This window comes from Meleagris gallopavo, chromosome 1, assembly GCF_000146605.3.
Source record: "Meleagris gallopavo isolate NT-WF06-2002-E0010 breed Aviagen turkey brand Nicholas breeding stock chromosome 1, Turkey_5.1, whole genome shotgun sequence".
NCBI lineage: Eukaryota > Metazoa > Chordata > Aves > Galliformes > Phasianidae > Meleagris > Meleagris gallopavo.
The window spans coordinates 68,052,094-68,068,406 of record NC_015011.2 but is presented as its reverse complement, the minus strand read 5'-3'; the positions used below and the strand labels follow the sequence as shown (position 1 = coordinate 68,068,406).

At 41.2% G+C, this 16,313-nt stretch overlaps 1 long non-coding RNA gene across 1 annotated transcript in view; it reads right to left on the bottom strand.

The window, feature by feature from the left end:
- Positions 1–2,638: 2,638 nt before the first annotated feature.
- The window catches only part of LOC104912401, a 135,922-nt gene continuing 122,247 nt past the window's right edge, over positions 2,639–16,313 (bottom strand). The window contains exons 12-13 of the long non-coding RNA XR_004161107.1: positions 6,660–6,765; positions 2,639–5,828 (exon numbers count right to left, since the gene is read on the bottom strand). This is a non-coding gene — a long non-coding RNA (uncharacterized LOC104912401). The remainder of the gene's footprint in view (positions 5,829–6,659; positions 6,766–16,313) is intronic.

The following is a 16,313-nucleotide window of genomic DNA, read 5'->3' as shown; positions in this document are numbered from 1 at the left end:
TTTCCGCCCTCCCCACCTCATTTTCATCACTTGCTCTGCTGGCGGCAATTCCTATGTGAAGAAGGGGCGGCTGGCAGTGGAGCAGGGTTTACAATCACAGGGATGCTTCTGGGAGCCACCCAGACTCAAGCACAGCACTGTCTTGCTGCTCTTAAATATGATCCGCACTTCTGGTGCTGTACAAATGACCACAGACGGTTAAAAAAGACATAATAAAAATCAACTGAGATGCTCACAACGTATTCAGAATCACAGAATCACAGAATCACAGGGTTGGAAGGGACCTCCAGAGATCAAGTCCAACCCCCCCTGCCAAAGCAGGTTCCCTACACCAGGTCGCACAAGTAATCTTGCACAGGGCAGTGCTAAAGATCACAACAGCTAAGAGGCAAGCTCAGCAGGCTGCATTCTGAACTTGTTGCTCAGAAATCAGGATTTTTTTCTGCAGCATTTCTCATTCTAGTCTGCACGTGTACTTCACCTATTGGTCACACACTGCTTGTTGTTCTGCAGCCGAAGACTCTCTTTTCCATTTTGCCCACTCTCCGATCTCCATGAAAACCCACTGTTTTTTTAGACTAGGAGAATATCGCTTCTGTAATAATTTTTCCAACCAAATCCACTACGCATTTTTTTCCATGAAGATTTCATGCTGTGTAATACATTTGTGAATAAACTCTTCCTTTGGAACATTAAAATTAAACCAAGAAGCTTACTGCTTACATCAAAGCCAATACAAATAGCCTCCGCTGGGGACTGAAGTAAGCAGCTCTGCAAACCAGATCTTGGGGGGAAAGAGCACCAAGTTAAAACAGAAGTATTCAAAAGTGCCAAAAGGGAAAGGAATTCTTTCAAAGAGCAGCTTTATGTTTAGTCAGTAACACTTGCAAAAGAGTTGAGAAATTTTGTAGGAAGGCACTATTGAACTTGGAAAATATGTAAAATTATATGAAGCAAAGAAAAAAAGACATTGAGATATTCATTTTTGGTGTTTGTAAGTCATGAGCACTAGAGCATCAATGCTTTTCTTCCTCATCTCTATTGCTCCTACTGATTTTCTTCATTAAAATTTCATAGAATTTCAGGTGTCTCGCTTTCTGTCTTTGCTAGGGAGCCTTCTGTGTACATCTCAGAATCTCAGCTCTAGGAAGGTGAAGCCCCCAGTTTATATATCTGATGTCTCTGCACATGTAATCCTTCACAGCTCTCTGATGACCTTGTCAGATCTTCCTCCAGCCTGTCTTCAGATTCTCCTTATTTCAATACGATGTGTTATATTAAACAAGTATTACATTTTTTTTCTTTATCATCTTCATATACATACTGACATTTACTTTAACAGTACTGAAATACTATCATTTTCAGCTTCCGTGTTTCTTTCTTATTCCTCTCTTTGCCTTTTCTTCCCTATTTACTTCAATATTCAGTGGACATTTACACCTGCAAGTCAGTAACTTGTGCTTCTAAAATTTCTTCTCCCCTGACTCTTTTTTCCATGACTCCTTCTTGCACACTGGGAATGCAAAAACTTTAACATCTGTTGAATATTGAACTGCAGGGGATCCTTTTGGCTCTCACTTGGCTTGCTGAACCTCACACATTTGAGAGTTCAAATGCTGTTCTAGGCAAATTTTCAGTCTCAAGGTTGTTCCACATAGAATTATTTTAAGCCCATACATACAGTTCACTAGAGTGTGTCCTGTTGGCCAGGAAGAATTTACATTTTGAGAAACTCAGACTGGATTGATCAGACTCATCTTCAGATTCCCTCCAGCATCAGATTTCTACCTCCTGACTTAGCTGACTTCTTCCACTACTAGTTCATATTGCTGTCCTCCTGGTTCCAGATTATTTTTCCAACTTGATCATGTTGCATATATGCAACCTCACATTTTCATGACCAGTTGAGTCACTCTCTACGTCCTTCCTTCCTCCTGCTTCTATTTTCCATGTTCATGATTTTCCTCTCCTTTAGGAGAAAATGGACAAACATCATCTTATTGGCTGTCAAATGTACCTTGGCTTGTATTATTTTTAGCCTACTAAACGTTTGGTTTTAGCACCAGGCTGGACACATTTCAGGGTATGAATTATAAATACCGATCTATTAGTGTAAATCCAGGCTTCATTCTGCTCTTCAGGAACTACTTTAGTTAGTTATGACAGACTTAAAATAAACAAGTAAAAGACCATTGCACCTTTACTACATTTACTCTATCGTTCAATACCAAAAGCAAAAAATGTAAGAAGAGACAAGCAGAAATTTCTCCTCCTAGATTTCTTTCTTTTTCTTTTCTGTGTGTGTGTTTTAAGCATATTACTGTTCCTTGAATATTTGAATTTTTTTATGATGTAGTTTGATCTCATTTCCTTTGGTTTTACCTTCCATGTCACCCTACTCATAACAAGACAACTGCCATGAATACAATAAAAAAGGCAAAATTTGGTTTAAGGCCTATATTTTGATAAATGATTGCTGTTCAGTGTTTGTTGTTGCTGTTTTGGTTTGTTTCATTTTGTTGTTGGCTTTTGTTTTTCTTGAAGCACATTTTGTTGCTTTGATTTGTGTATCCTTACTGACGTAAACAGAGCTTCAGTTAATAAAAAGAAACTCTACTGCTTTATTATTGTTTCTCTCTCTCTCTCTCTCTCTATTTCAAAAGCCTCCTCTAACTGCAAAATGTCTCTTAAAGTCTAACAATAGCTGACTGGGATACGCCTAATTCAATAAGCTTCAGGAGGTTTCTTACAACATTCATGAATGCAAGATCTATCTCTACTGATCCAGACAGATGCATATTGGCCACAGATGCAACAATTCAAGAAAAGTTTTGGGCACAAAGACTCCATGTCTCACTTTTGTTTATAAATGCATGAATGGATGGCATACCAGCAAAAACTCTGTATGGTTACATACTCCAGAGAGACCATCCTGTTCATGAGGCATGAACAGGACTCTATTGCATCCTCAGATAAGAAAGATGTGCACTTTTCTCACTGAAAATATTCTAGACTTTGCTTGACAGTATCCAGGATAACCTAACCTAAGTCTCTGTTTCCAACTGTGGTTTGGACCAGGTGATCTCCAAAGGGGCTGTTTGACTCAGACTTTACTGATTCCATAAGGCAGCCACGGTGCACAGGGAGGGGAGAAAGGCAATGGACAGGACAGACTCAGGACACAAATCAACTGGGGGCTGTCATTAAACATCTACAGAACATCTTGTCAAACACATCTAACATGAGCAGAGTCTGTCTGATGCTGAAGCACCAGTGAGACATCCTCAAAAGCTGCTGAGCTTACTTATAGCCAAAAGATAATATATTACAGCAGTGCTGCCATCTATTAACTGCCAAATGTAGTTACTCCTGAAAGTTCAGAGATATCTGGCTATTTAGAGCACAGGAAAGTGTTGCCAAGTCTCTCAAATTAGCCAAATAACTCAATAGCTGTTACACTCGGCATATAAAGCAAAGGGAGATCAACACACTTAGTTAACAGGATGTGTTTATTCAGTGTGCACAGAGACTCACTGGATAGTATTATTTGAGAGGCTTCTTAAGTGAAATTGAAATCTAAATCATCCAATATCTCCAGGAAGAGGCCCATATATATTTCAGATGCAAGAGTGAGAGATTGCATCAGCGGATTTATATGTATCAGTTTACTTTTAATTAAACTTTGTGCTCTGCTCTGGAGCCTGTAGCATTTATTGCAGCTGGGGAATTGTGGTTTACTGCAGCTCTTGGTTGACATTAAGTAGGCTACAGAGCCAGAAGAGTGTTTACAGGCCCCCGTTATTGATTCATGGCTGTTTTCTGCTTGTAGCTATAAAGTAGAAAACTAAAGCTGTATTAAGAGTTTGGGTTTTTCCCCCGCGATGAGAATCTAGATTTACCAGCAAAAGAAAAATGAGCATTTTCAAAGTTCAGAACTGACCCATAATTTCTGTTCTTATTTTATCAGTAGCGTGGTTTATATTTGAACCTTTTGTTGTGTAGGAAACAAAAGGCTGCATTCACCTCCAACTGTTAGGTGTACAGCAACAGAAAGAATAAAAGGTTCAGCCCCTTCAGTTGCTGTTTGATAATTAATCAGTATCTCACTGGTTAATTGTCATCAAAAGTCATCAAAATCCATCTTAGCAATACTAAAGCAAATCTCCAGTTTTTCTGTCCTTAAATTTACAGCAAGTCTTGGAATATAAGCAAAGAATATCATCCCCATTCTACAGAAAAAGACATCAAATGCCTCTTTTATGTTAGTGCATTTTTGACCTTTTATTATTAGAGTATTTTGACCTTTTATTATTTAACTGTACATAACAGCAGCAAGAAGTGCTGCTGCAATACAGTTTAAGCTATGACTTTGTACATCCATTCTATTACAGAATTTGAATTATGTGTCCCAGGGAATGGTTGTAATTGAGTGTACAAACAAAGTGCACGAACAAGAGGCTCCTGACAGAAAGAACAGAACCAGAGGAACATCTTCATGACTCTTGTATAAAAGTGCCTGAATTCTTACAGGTACGGAAGCATAATGTACAAGGCACTTTCACCCCTTGCTGTCTGATGTCAACTCGAGATGGCTTTTAGTTTTTAGCAGCAAGTCTATTTTCTAAACAAAGTAGGAATGCCTCCCAAATGGCAGTAGCTTTGAGATTTATCTTCACCATGTTCATCTCCAAAAACCCTCTTTTCCAGCCAAGTCACTATTGCAAAACAACCATATCAAAAGGAAAAGCACCTAAACACACACAAAGCCTTTTACAACTTTTAAACTAAAATGAAAAAGCCACTTCTCAAAATTAGCCTATAACCCTTGGATGAGCCATCCTGAGCTGCGTCAAGAGTGCTATGCCTGCTGTAGCCATTAACACATCTCTCTTACACTGCTCTTTAAGCTGCTGCTGTTGACCTTGCCAGGGGGACCACGGTGTACTCAACAGAAAGCAGTATCTCCACCATTTTAATCATAACAGCTTGTGAAGAAAAAATCTCTTTTTGAGCATTTTGTACCTGCCATTCCCTGGGTCTCTTACTGCATGAGGCAGCACGCAGTTGTTCCCCGCTCACCTTTTCCACATCATCAATAATCAAAGACTAAACTGAGTGAAACTCCACTTAGCAAATACATAGGATCTTCTGATGAGATATTATCATACTATTGAAAAAAATAGGAGGTAATGTTCAGACTGTGAGAGGTTTTGGCAGATGTTCTGTTATTAATGACACAGTATATTCAAAGTACACCGTAAGTAGGGATTGATAAAGTCATTATTCTGCAATGCCTGCTGCAATGTTAGCATTTGCAAAATATATTGGCTTTGATGTCACTATTTGCAGCACATACTGTGAGGACACAAGCATGAGGAATTATGTAATCGGTTGGAAAACAGAGAGGTGGAGAACAAGTGGATTCCAGGAGGACATACATCTCCCCTTCCTGAAATATTACATCACTCGCTCTAATTCCTTCAATACCATTCTGGAGGATATCGGGTATCTCAGAAGACCTGAGCCACAACTTTCTGGGGCAACACTTTGAGACACTGCAAACTGTTGCAACTGTTGGAATAGTTTCTTGTTGGCCATCAGTTCAGATTCCTGTCTTATGCCCCATGAGAGTCCAGACCTCCAAAGATAAGGTGTTTAAGATGTGGATGATCGGCCAGTGAAATTTCCAAGGAGCATCCAAGGCCTGACCTGCTCTGACTTCTCTTGCTTTGGGAAGAGCTTGCAGTGCAATATATCAGAGAACTGGAGACAGCATCGCTCTGGAAGCTAGCAGGAGCAGGTGCACATTTGGATTGCTGGATGCCTTCCTAAATAAATAAATAAAGTGTCATGAGATCCTTGCTATAGCCCTATGCTGTAAGCAGAAGAGAGATAAATTTTCTCAGGTAGAAAAATAATAGATCTTTGAATGAGAGGGAGCACACCAGAGCTTTTCTAATTAATGAAGAGAACAATGCTGTAGCTGGAAGCAGGAGGGGATTACGGCACTTGCATGGGAGAGAAAAAGTTCCTATTCTCAGCTTCTGTTTCAAGGCCAGGGCCTCAGTAGTACTTGTTGGCCCAGGCGTTATTTATTGGCTGTCATTACAGCTTTCTATCCTCTGGCCAGCTGTTTCGTGTTCATGTTGACACAGTGTTCAGTGCAGGCTGTGGTCCTGCAGGTGACTCCATGCAGCTCTGCCCACATGCGCATGTACTTCTGTGTGGCTTCTAGGTCACACACTGCACAGTAGGGACAGCACCTGGTCTTTTTCTATGTGCTACAGTTTTGAGATAATTGATGAATACATATACAGTTTTGAGATAATTGATGAATACATATTAAAAGTATTATAAAACAATTACTTACAGCATTATTTTTCTTGTCACACCATCATATTGAGGAAATCAGGCACAGCTTTTGCTCCACTTTGCTATGAAAGCCTATCATAAATTATTTTCCTTCAGCATCAGAGAAACTGCAGGATATGGTTAACCAAGAAAAACACAAGTAGGTGATGCAGCACAAGGTGGCACTCATACTGTGGAGTACCTACGTGCCCCGATGATACGCATCTTTCTGGTACTCTGTATGTAAAATTAATTCAAAAATGATATTTTGGGATTTCCTACATGTACTAAATTATAATAAAAGTCACCTGTTAATGGCAAAGCCTCTCAGCCCAGCCAACTGCAGATTCCTCCCCAGCCATTGGTCAGAGCTGTCAGACAGCCAAAATCCACTTGAGATTGAAAAGGTGTGAGCTGTAAATAAAGGGAAATCCTGGATCACCACAAGGTGTTCAGCTCCCACACTTTGACCTCCCTTGGTCCGTTCTATGTTTTGTTAAGATTGTATTTCTTCATGCACTGTCTGGTTTAAAAGCCACCATAAATCTACGGTGTGCAGCAAGAATAACAGAGAAGGCACTGTGTAATACAAGGAGCTATAATTCCATCCAAGGCATTCAGGAGTGGTCGTAAATCAGCATGGTGGAGCTTCAGCTGGGAGAAGCAGGACCAGAGGCTGAGGTGAGAGCAGTCTCCATCCTCCACCTGCCCTCAGCCCTGCTGCAGTGACAGCTCTGTCTCTGGACCATGCCCACCTTCTGCAGCCTGCCTTCCTGCTGCAAAGCTTGGGGCTCCTCAGGAAGAAGATAAAATAGAATCACAGCTAACTGGAGTTTAAGGAAGGAAGTGAATGAGAGGTATCATGCTGGAGGCAGGGGAATAAGGATGGATATGTTTGAGGGATATGGATGGGCAGATGTCTGGAAGGGTTGTAGGCATAAGAAGAGGTCACATAATTTCCAACAAAATCCTAAAGGGATTAGAGAGCATTCCTTATCACTCATGGTTTCTTTTTATTTTTCTTACCAGCGGTATTTCCATGAAGCACTATGAGGCTGTGCTCAGCACTGTGAAGCTTGGACAAGGCCCACTCAGAACCAAGCAAGATCAGGATGGCCACAGCCTAGGATTGTCACCAGCAGCTCAATAGTGTTTGATGGGGAGAAATTTGCTTCTGGGTCTGCCCACTTTCAGTTGTAATTAGGGATAGGAATAAAACTGTAACCTCAACTCAGCTCCCTGTGCTGCTTCTCCTGCATCAGTAACAGCACAGCACTCTGCCAGCCTTCTCCTTCTTTTCTGAGGGTCCTCTCCCACTGCTGATCCCTCACAATTTCATTCGGACCAGAGGAGAGACCTCATGAAGTGAGTGAAGGTAGATTGCACAGAGATTGCAGTAACGACCAACACATTCTGATTTTTTTTTTAATTATTATTTTTGATGACAGAAAGCATAGTGTGCAGCTAAACAGGACCAAAGAACATTTTAAATATTACTGGGAAACTCTGCACCTCGTCCCATTGCTAACTTTGATGGAAAGAAGCTGCTGAATGAGGCCTGCTGCTGCTTAACACCGGAGTGCTGTGCTCAGTGTGCAACATCAGGCTGAAACCCGCCCTGTTCCCTTTGTGTGCTCCAACATGCTTACCTCTGCTTGGCATCACCAGCACAAACTAACCACCAAGTGTTTTGGCTCATGGACAATCAAACCATTTTTTTTCCTTCCAGCTGCACATATTTTGCAGAGTTCAAGAAGCTGAACACAGGAACACACGATTTCCAGCTGGGGGTACTTTCTGTAGCTGTTTTAGCTTCACTTTAGAAACAACTGTTCCTTACTTTGTGTTCACTTACTCAAAGTAACACACACAGCTTCAATCGTTAGAAACTTGGATTAGCTTGAGCGAAAGACACAGCACCATACACTGGATAACACATTCTCCTTTTCTTTGCTTTAATATGGAAAATCTTCTTTCAAGCGTGGAACACTTCTGAATGATACCCTCTTTCTGCACAAATTTTAATAAACCTTGAGAACGATTACTTTTCTTATTTCCTTTTCTGTCACTTGGTACAATGCACTGAATGTCTAAGGCTTAATGAATTTTAAAGTTCTCATTTTGCTGCAATGGAAGATCTGAAAATTTCTTAAGCTTTGGAAAAGCTAATGAACTGCAAAGAGGAATGAAGTGGAAACTAATTTGTCCATTTGAACTTCAAAATGTCAGTGAGGTTTGATGAAGAAACAAAAGTTAAATCACTAAACTCTGGGCCATCAATCATTGTATTTTACTTGTGGTAAATGGTAAAAAAAAGAAAGAAAGAAAGAAAGAAAATATATCCACAGGTTTTGGACATGTTGTAACTTAGGGAGAGAAAGAAATTATCATAGTCTAACTCTATGTCTCGCATACCTAGTCACAGCAGAAGTCATTGTGATGCAACAGCAAGCCAAGGCTAAATAAAAATAGGACCTATGGGATTCCAACCTGATTTTCAAGTAGTGGTTGCTGGAACCCCATCTGTCAAGCTCATAGGGCAGCTTTTTAGCAGATGTAGAAGACATGGTACCAAATTCAGGTTAAAGACACATACGTGTGGAGCGGTCACCTGGGAGTCACCTGCTCAGAAGAGGCTGTAATGGCTGAGATGGGTTGGAGCTCCCAGGCCATGGAGTGCAGCAAGCCAGGGTTTGCTCTTCCACAAGAAGTGAGATGTTTTCATCAGCAAAACTGAGATGGTTGAAAAACCTGTCCAGCTGTGTGACACAAAAAAGATTAAGCTGCCACTTTTCACAAAAGCTACGAGATCTGTTCCAACAGCAATGCCTCCCCTTTTATTAAGTTGGCCCATGAAATCAGTGGTGGATATTGGTAGTATGGCAGTAGAGGTTGAACCTTCCTGCCAGTATTCCATTACATTTTGTTACCATGTGACAGATGGCAGCAGAGGGGCAATCTAACATAACGGCATCTGGCACGGAAGAAGCAAAGGTGTGTCACTGTATTCCTCCATGTAGAAAAATGGCACCCGCTGACATTCATTGCCACTTGCTGAATGTTTCTGGAGACCAAATGGTGAATACAAGCACAGTGAGGCAGCGGGTGGTGCATTTCAGCAGTGGTGACAGTGACATGAAAGAAAGGCACATTCCGGATGGCCATGCATAGCTGTCACAGCATGAAATGAAGAGTGTTTCAATCAGCTCATCCATGTCCATTGGCAGATTATTACCAGGGAACTGTGTATGGAACTGAATATCAGCTTTAATGTGTAGGAAACAATGGTGGCAATGTTAGAACATTGCAAAGTTTGAGCCACGTGAGTCCCACAAATACTCACACAGGAACAGAAATAACACCATATGCAACTTTTTCAGGACCTACTGAACCAACACACAGCCAAAGGTGACACTGCCTGGATTGCATCATTACTGGTGACAAGACACAGTGCCAACAGTAGTCAAAACAGCAGTCCATGGAGTGGTGACATGTAAAGCCCCCATCAAAGTATACCTTTGAGATGCAGCCCTCAGCAGGTGAAGTGATGTGCGCTGCCTTTCAGGATAGGAAAGTGGTGATCCTTCTGGATTTCCTGGAACTCGGACAAACCATCAACACTGCCTCCTACATTGTGACGCTGACTAAGCTGAAGGCCTGAATTTCCAAAGTCAGGCGAGAGAAGACAATCTCTATCTTGCAACACTGTTAACACCATAACCTCTGTTTGAAGATTGTGCAGCATGCTGCCAGTCATTAGGCTGTCCTACCATACTCACAGCATAGTCCAGATTTGGTGCCTTCTGAATTCCATCTATTTGGGCTGATGAAAGATGGACCGCATGGGCAACAATTTCCTAGCAACAACATCACCACACCAGCTGTGAAACTGGGTCATTTCCATTGGTGCAGATTTTTATGAACACGGCACGAAGGCTCTTGTTCACTGCTGGTGAAAATGCACAGCTAACTGTTGTGATTATACTGAAAGACAGTGTTTTGTAGCTGAGAAGTTGCTCTTATCAAACAGTTCTATTGTTTCCCTGGAAATAAATAGGAGGCCTTACTTTTGGAACGACCTCTGTAAATGCCAATTGCCTTCCACGAGATCAGAAATTACTTTATTTTCAGTTTAGATGTTTACAACGAGAATATATGAAAGGTGCTTTTATTTGTGTCGCTTTTAAGTGCATCAAGTATTTCTCTCTTCCAAGCGTTAATTAAAAACATGCACTAATATGCAAACTGCTGCACACTTGCAGTTGATTAAGAGATCTTTTTAACAGGCTAATGCCTTTGTTTGCATTGGGAAATCTCACTTGGACTCCTCAAGAATGGAAATACAATTGTTTATGTTTGAATATGCAAGCTGGACAGGCAAAATCCCTAGTAGGCAGGCCCTGGCTGGAATACAAAAATAAGCCGCATCAGGCAACATGGTTACAATTTCGTTGTCTCTTAACCTGGTGACTCATCTGGTTTTGATTTGCACTAGAGACAATGCTCGAGCAGTGTTCCACAACCAGACAAAAGCCTTCCTATGATCAAATGCTGAGCACAACTGGCAATCATAATTGTTAAATGTTAGACAATTAAAAGTGCCGAAGCTATTTAGGAACACAGATCTACTTGAAAATCAGAGGGACACTGGGCCTGGTTTTTTTGATGCCTTTGTCTTGCCTTTTTTGCAGTGCTGGCACTGATTTTTCTTCTATGATCTGGACATTTAAGTCACTGAATCCTACGTCCCTCTAGGAATCTTCGCATCTCCTATCCCTCATAGTGTTACTAATGAACGCTGTTAGCTGGGTACCTCCTTAGAGCCATGTTCATCAGAGCCATGTCAGCACAGCTGCAGACCTGGGCCCTCCCGTGGGCTCAAGCACTGCGAAGGACAGCACGTTTGAGTGCAACCAGGAGCTGGTGGCCATGACTGAAGGCTGTGCGACACAGCCCCCGTCTGCCAGATAGAACTGTGCCCACCTTCACGGCAGCGCAGCTGAACAAGGGCCTGGCTGAGGGCACTGAGAGGGCTTAAAGCAAGCACGCTCCAGGAGCTGACTTGTGCAATAGCTAAATGGCCTTTTTCAGTGTAGCCTACCCCTCCTCTGAGAAATCAGTAGCATCAACAGGATTTCCATGGTGCAGTTAATATCTTTGTGAAGGCACTGAATCACAAGAGAGAAGTGCTTGAATTTTTTTCCCAGCAAGTTTCTGTAGAGTTGGTGCCAGTCTTTTTCCTTCAAAAATATCAAGCATCAGCAGCAAGCGTGGCACAGTTTGGATCATCTGGTTTTTGTCTGCTCCAAGTATACACTTGGAGGGACTTCAGCTCTCCCATTTCTATGAAGTGCATTAACTCACCTATTAACTCAGACCAACGTCCAGAGCTACAGGTGAAAAGCACAACAGAGAGAGATGTGGGGGTCTAAACATGCCTTGCACACCACCTGCAGGGCACTGATGCCTCTGTTCTCCATGCAGCAGTGCAGCACACGCTGGGAGCTGCCAGAGGCAGCCTTTGGAACTGCTGTCCTGCCCCTGCCAGGCTGGCCCACAGCTGACTTCTGCATCCATCTGCCTGCTGAGAGGAAGGGATGGTATATTCCTGCTCAGAAGGTCATTTGATGGTACTTGGTTTTTGTCTCTCTCACACCTTCTCACCTTTGATTTGCTTATGTATTCCACAACAGAAATGACTCCTTTAGTAATCTTGGCAATCATTATTCCCATAACTAGCATGTATTCATATTCTGAGAACTGTATAGCATTAGTTACAGAACACCTCCAAGCCCAAACAGCTTTTTGCTGTGACATCTCTAAGGTAACTGCTGCACACAATTACACTCACAGTAATTAAAATTCAGACCTCCAGTTCTCAGAATGGTGTGTATTATCACAGATGACTCCTTCTAGAAATTTAGTTCTTATTTAATACTTGTCTCTTGTTTGGAACACAGTCCTAGGAGCAGATGGGGAAGCTCTGCAAGCCCAAGGAAGGCAGGCATTTTTCACCAGCTCTCTGTGACTCCTGTATAGCAATTTCGTATGTCATGCTGAATCATGTAACAACAGTGGCTGGCATACCAGTCTTACTGCATTTCTGGATCCATTTCTTATATAAATCTCCTTCCTAATTTGCCATTTCAGGGAAGATCTCAGGAGCTATTTCTGTGTTCAAGGCTTTTGCCCTCTCAGGGCAGCCCCAAAGGTACAGTCTCACAGCGTGCACCTTGCAGCACTCATGCACAGCAACAGTGCACGTTTTTACAGCTGGTAGCACACACTTCTGCCAGAGTTATCCAACTGGTCTGAAAACTTGTTTTCACTTGTTTTACCTTTTATCAAATTGAGACAAAATTTTCATGCTGGGCATTTGTTTTAGGAGAATAGGGAGATTTGCATGTTCAAGTAAAACCCAAAAACACAGCACCATTGAATGTGCTTATAGAAGATGTGTAATGTTCCACAAATCCATGAGGCAGAGATCTAAAACCTGTGAGCAGTAGCCTTCAAGGCAGAAATTTCAAGGCAGATGGATGGTTTCATTGTCTGTGTGACCGATCTTGTCTCAAAAAAGATGTACCCTCTCCAAGGTAGAAAAGGAGAATTAATACCAACTGCCCAAGGACATTGTGGATGCCCTGTCCCTGGATGCAGTCTAAACCAGGCTGGATGTGGCTCTGGGCAGCATGGCCTAGTGCTTGGTGACCCTGACATAGCACGGGGGTTGAAACTAGATGATGATTTTGGTCCTTTTCAACCCAGGCCATTCTATGATTCATTCTATGACTCTATGAAAATCCCAGCCTCCCAGAAAGTCCTGTGAGCATTGATTTTCACTTGGTCTGCTATAACCAAATGTACAGGCTTTGTTCCAGCAGGAAATACTCAGCTTCTGCTCACCAGTTAGCACTGTTACACTAAAAAAAACCCAAAACAACAAACAAGCAGATATAGGTTATAAAATCGTACATTACGTAGCTTATGATTGCGTGCTTTTCTCTCACCTAATGAGTGCCAATGAACAATGCATGACCTCAGAAAGAACTAATGATGTCTTGAGTTTAAAAAAACACCCTTGTTTTTAATAAGAATTCCAGCTGAAGCTACTACTTCTGTTTTGATACAAGCATTTTTGAATACAATTCTGAAAAACATCTGGCACCATGGAGTTGCGCTTTCAAGTTTCTGTTGCAGTTCCCATTACCTGTAATGACACCTACTGCTAGGGGCAGACCTGATTAACTGTATGCTCACACACTACTCAATACAGGCACACGTAGATCCTAGTGAAGCAAACACCATGGATTTTTTTGGCCCTTTGTTTTAACACGATTGCCAGGATGACTAGAATCTGAAAACTCACAGCTCGTTACCAAGAACACAATGCTGATCCAGACAGAGCCAGAAGATTTTAAAGTGACTCCAGGGATGAGACCTAACAGGCTGTGGTAGAATGTGCAGAACATTTTCCCTCTTTTTACCCCTTTCACCGGTATGGACCATTTGCTACGTATTTACTGAACGTAAAACTAAGCAAGAAATTTCCAGGCAGTTTTGCATCTTGGAGAGCAGCAGCATGTTTTAAGCTACACACGGTGCAATCACTACTCACACTCATCTAAAATGTTTCTGCTGCAGCTGAGAGCCTGCATTTCCAACAGAAGAAAGAGTTCAGGATCTCCAATGCATGTCCCAGAGCCCTTGAACATGGCCAGCATGGCAAGTATCCTTAAAGCAGTTTTAAAGTAAGAGATCCTCTTTAAACAGCGAGAAGATTAAAACCTGCCACAGTATCGCCTATTCTCCTGAGTTTTTCAGACACAGAATAATTTTTCCTCTTCTACCAACTGCCTTTATCTCTATGAACACAGGTCAAATAACTTTCCTAACTGTTTATCAATGGTATTAACAAATGGCCTTGTTTTGAAGCATTCAATGACCCCTAAAGCCCTCAGAGTCCAGGTATGTGTGATATTTTTGGACAAGAGAAGCAATGAAATACCCAGATCTGCTGCTGAACATTTTATCAGTTTATTCGCTCTAACCATGGATATCTGGGCTTGCTTAGCTACAGGTATGACAAATTTACATTCCAATTTACAGTAATCAGATGCTGTATAATTAAAATATACACAAATGACTCTATGGAACCAGCTTGAAACCTCTGATCTTAAGTTAACCTTCAGTTTTACATGATTCCCATTTCCTGAAAAGTTTTGCATGTGGAAAAATGATTTCCACAGTTGGGGTGCTTTGGTTGTTTTTTTTCCTTTCCTTTTTTTTTCTTGCATTAAGACTATAGTTTGTATTTCAAAATGTCTTTAATGGACCCAACTAACATTTCCTGACCATGATTTTCCAGGTACAATTTGTGCCTTTTAGATAGTCAGCAAATTCACTTTCAGGACTATTTAAATGCCATGAAATGAGACTGCTTACGAACAACTGAGGATACAAAATCAATGTCTGTTTTTGTCTTTTCAATCTGGTCCTTGATTTTCATCGACACAGCTTTTTATCTGTAATATAAAATTGATCTGCTGAAGAGTGCTGTGTGACAATCATTTGTAAAACACTGGAAGATTCCTGAGTGGGACAGAGGGCTGAACAAAAACAGTACACAGCTAGTAAAATTTGTTGCATTCAAACTAAAATGTCCAGGAAATATGAACAACTTGAATGCAAGTCCACAGCATTTTTGGAATCATTTCCCTGAAAACTTCAATCCTCTGAAATGAACCAGAAACAAAAGAAATCAAGAACAGACAAACTCTTGAATAGCAGAACTTTTTTAATTCTATTTTTCCCCATAGAGACTTTAAAACAGATCATTATTTTCTAGGCAGTTATTAAAAATAATGCCAGACACTGAAGTTAGATGTATTAGGGACAGGGTAACAACAATTGTACGTAGACTTACTTTGCTGGTCACAGAAGTCTATTTTAGCCTTTAGTTTTCTGTGAATTAAAACACTGATGTTATGCTGCCTATCAGGGAAGGCAGTAGGTTGTATAGTTATCTCCTGATTGGGGCAAAATCACTACCCTGAAACCACACAACCTACTACCTCATCCTGTTAGAGCATCAGGTGGATCTTCTGAAGCAAACTAACATTTCACCTACCATAAGTAAGATTCCCTAAACACTTTCTAGCTCCATTTCTTAGCCTCAAAAAGAGCGTAATTATGTTCTGTCTGCCCTTCCTCAGAATTCTTCCGGGAAGTCCATGAGAATTGGTGGGATGACTCTATAGACAGAAGAACTGCAGTGGAAAGCACTCTCCTTCCCAAATTTGCATGATGTAATAAAACACAGGTTAAATCACAATTCAAAAATTGATTTTAAAAAAATCTCTTCGCTGAGGAGTCAAGCATTTACTGGTTCGAGGGCAGAAAATGAGACATCCTCTTTGTATTACTATCCAAGTCATCACCTGTTAGTTTCTCAAACAAATTATCCTAGGTGGGTTTACAGAACCGCTGAAAAAGTGGCATTTGCCATTGAATATAAATACAAATGCCACAAAGTAATGAAGAAATGGATCACCTTTTTCCAAATGTCTTTCACTCTTGTGAGCACACTGGTAGATGGAGAAAACTGAGCATAAACAAACCTTGCAGACCAGGTTGTACGTCTGTGCCCTCTGATACCCCACTTCCTCTGAGAAGATGAAAAAAAGGAAATTGCTTTCCAATCGAAACGATAGAGGAATTTAAACACTTTAAGGACATTTCTTTTCTTTCATAAGAATCAAAACCAACATGTAGACAGAGCCAGAGAATGTTACAGTTGAAATACATTTGCTTTGCATTTTGAAGACATATCCAGCGATGATATCACAGCCACTTCAGGAAAGACAGTAGATTGTATAGTTATCTGACAGGCAGGGCATAACCCTAAAACTATACAACCTACTACCTCACCCCAAAGGACAGTCAGACTCCGATCAGAGAAA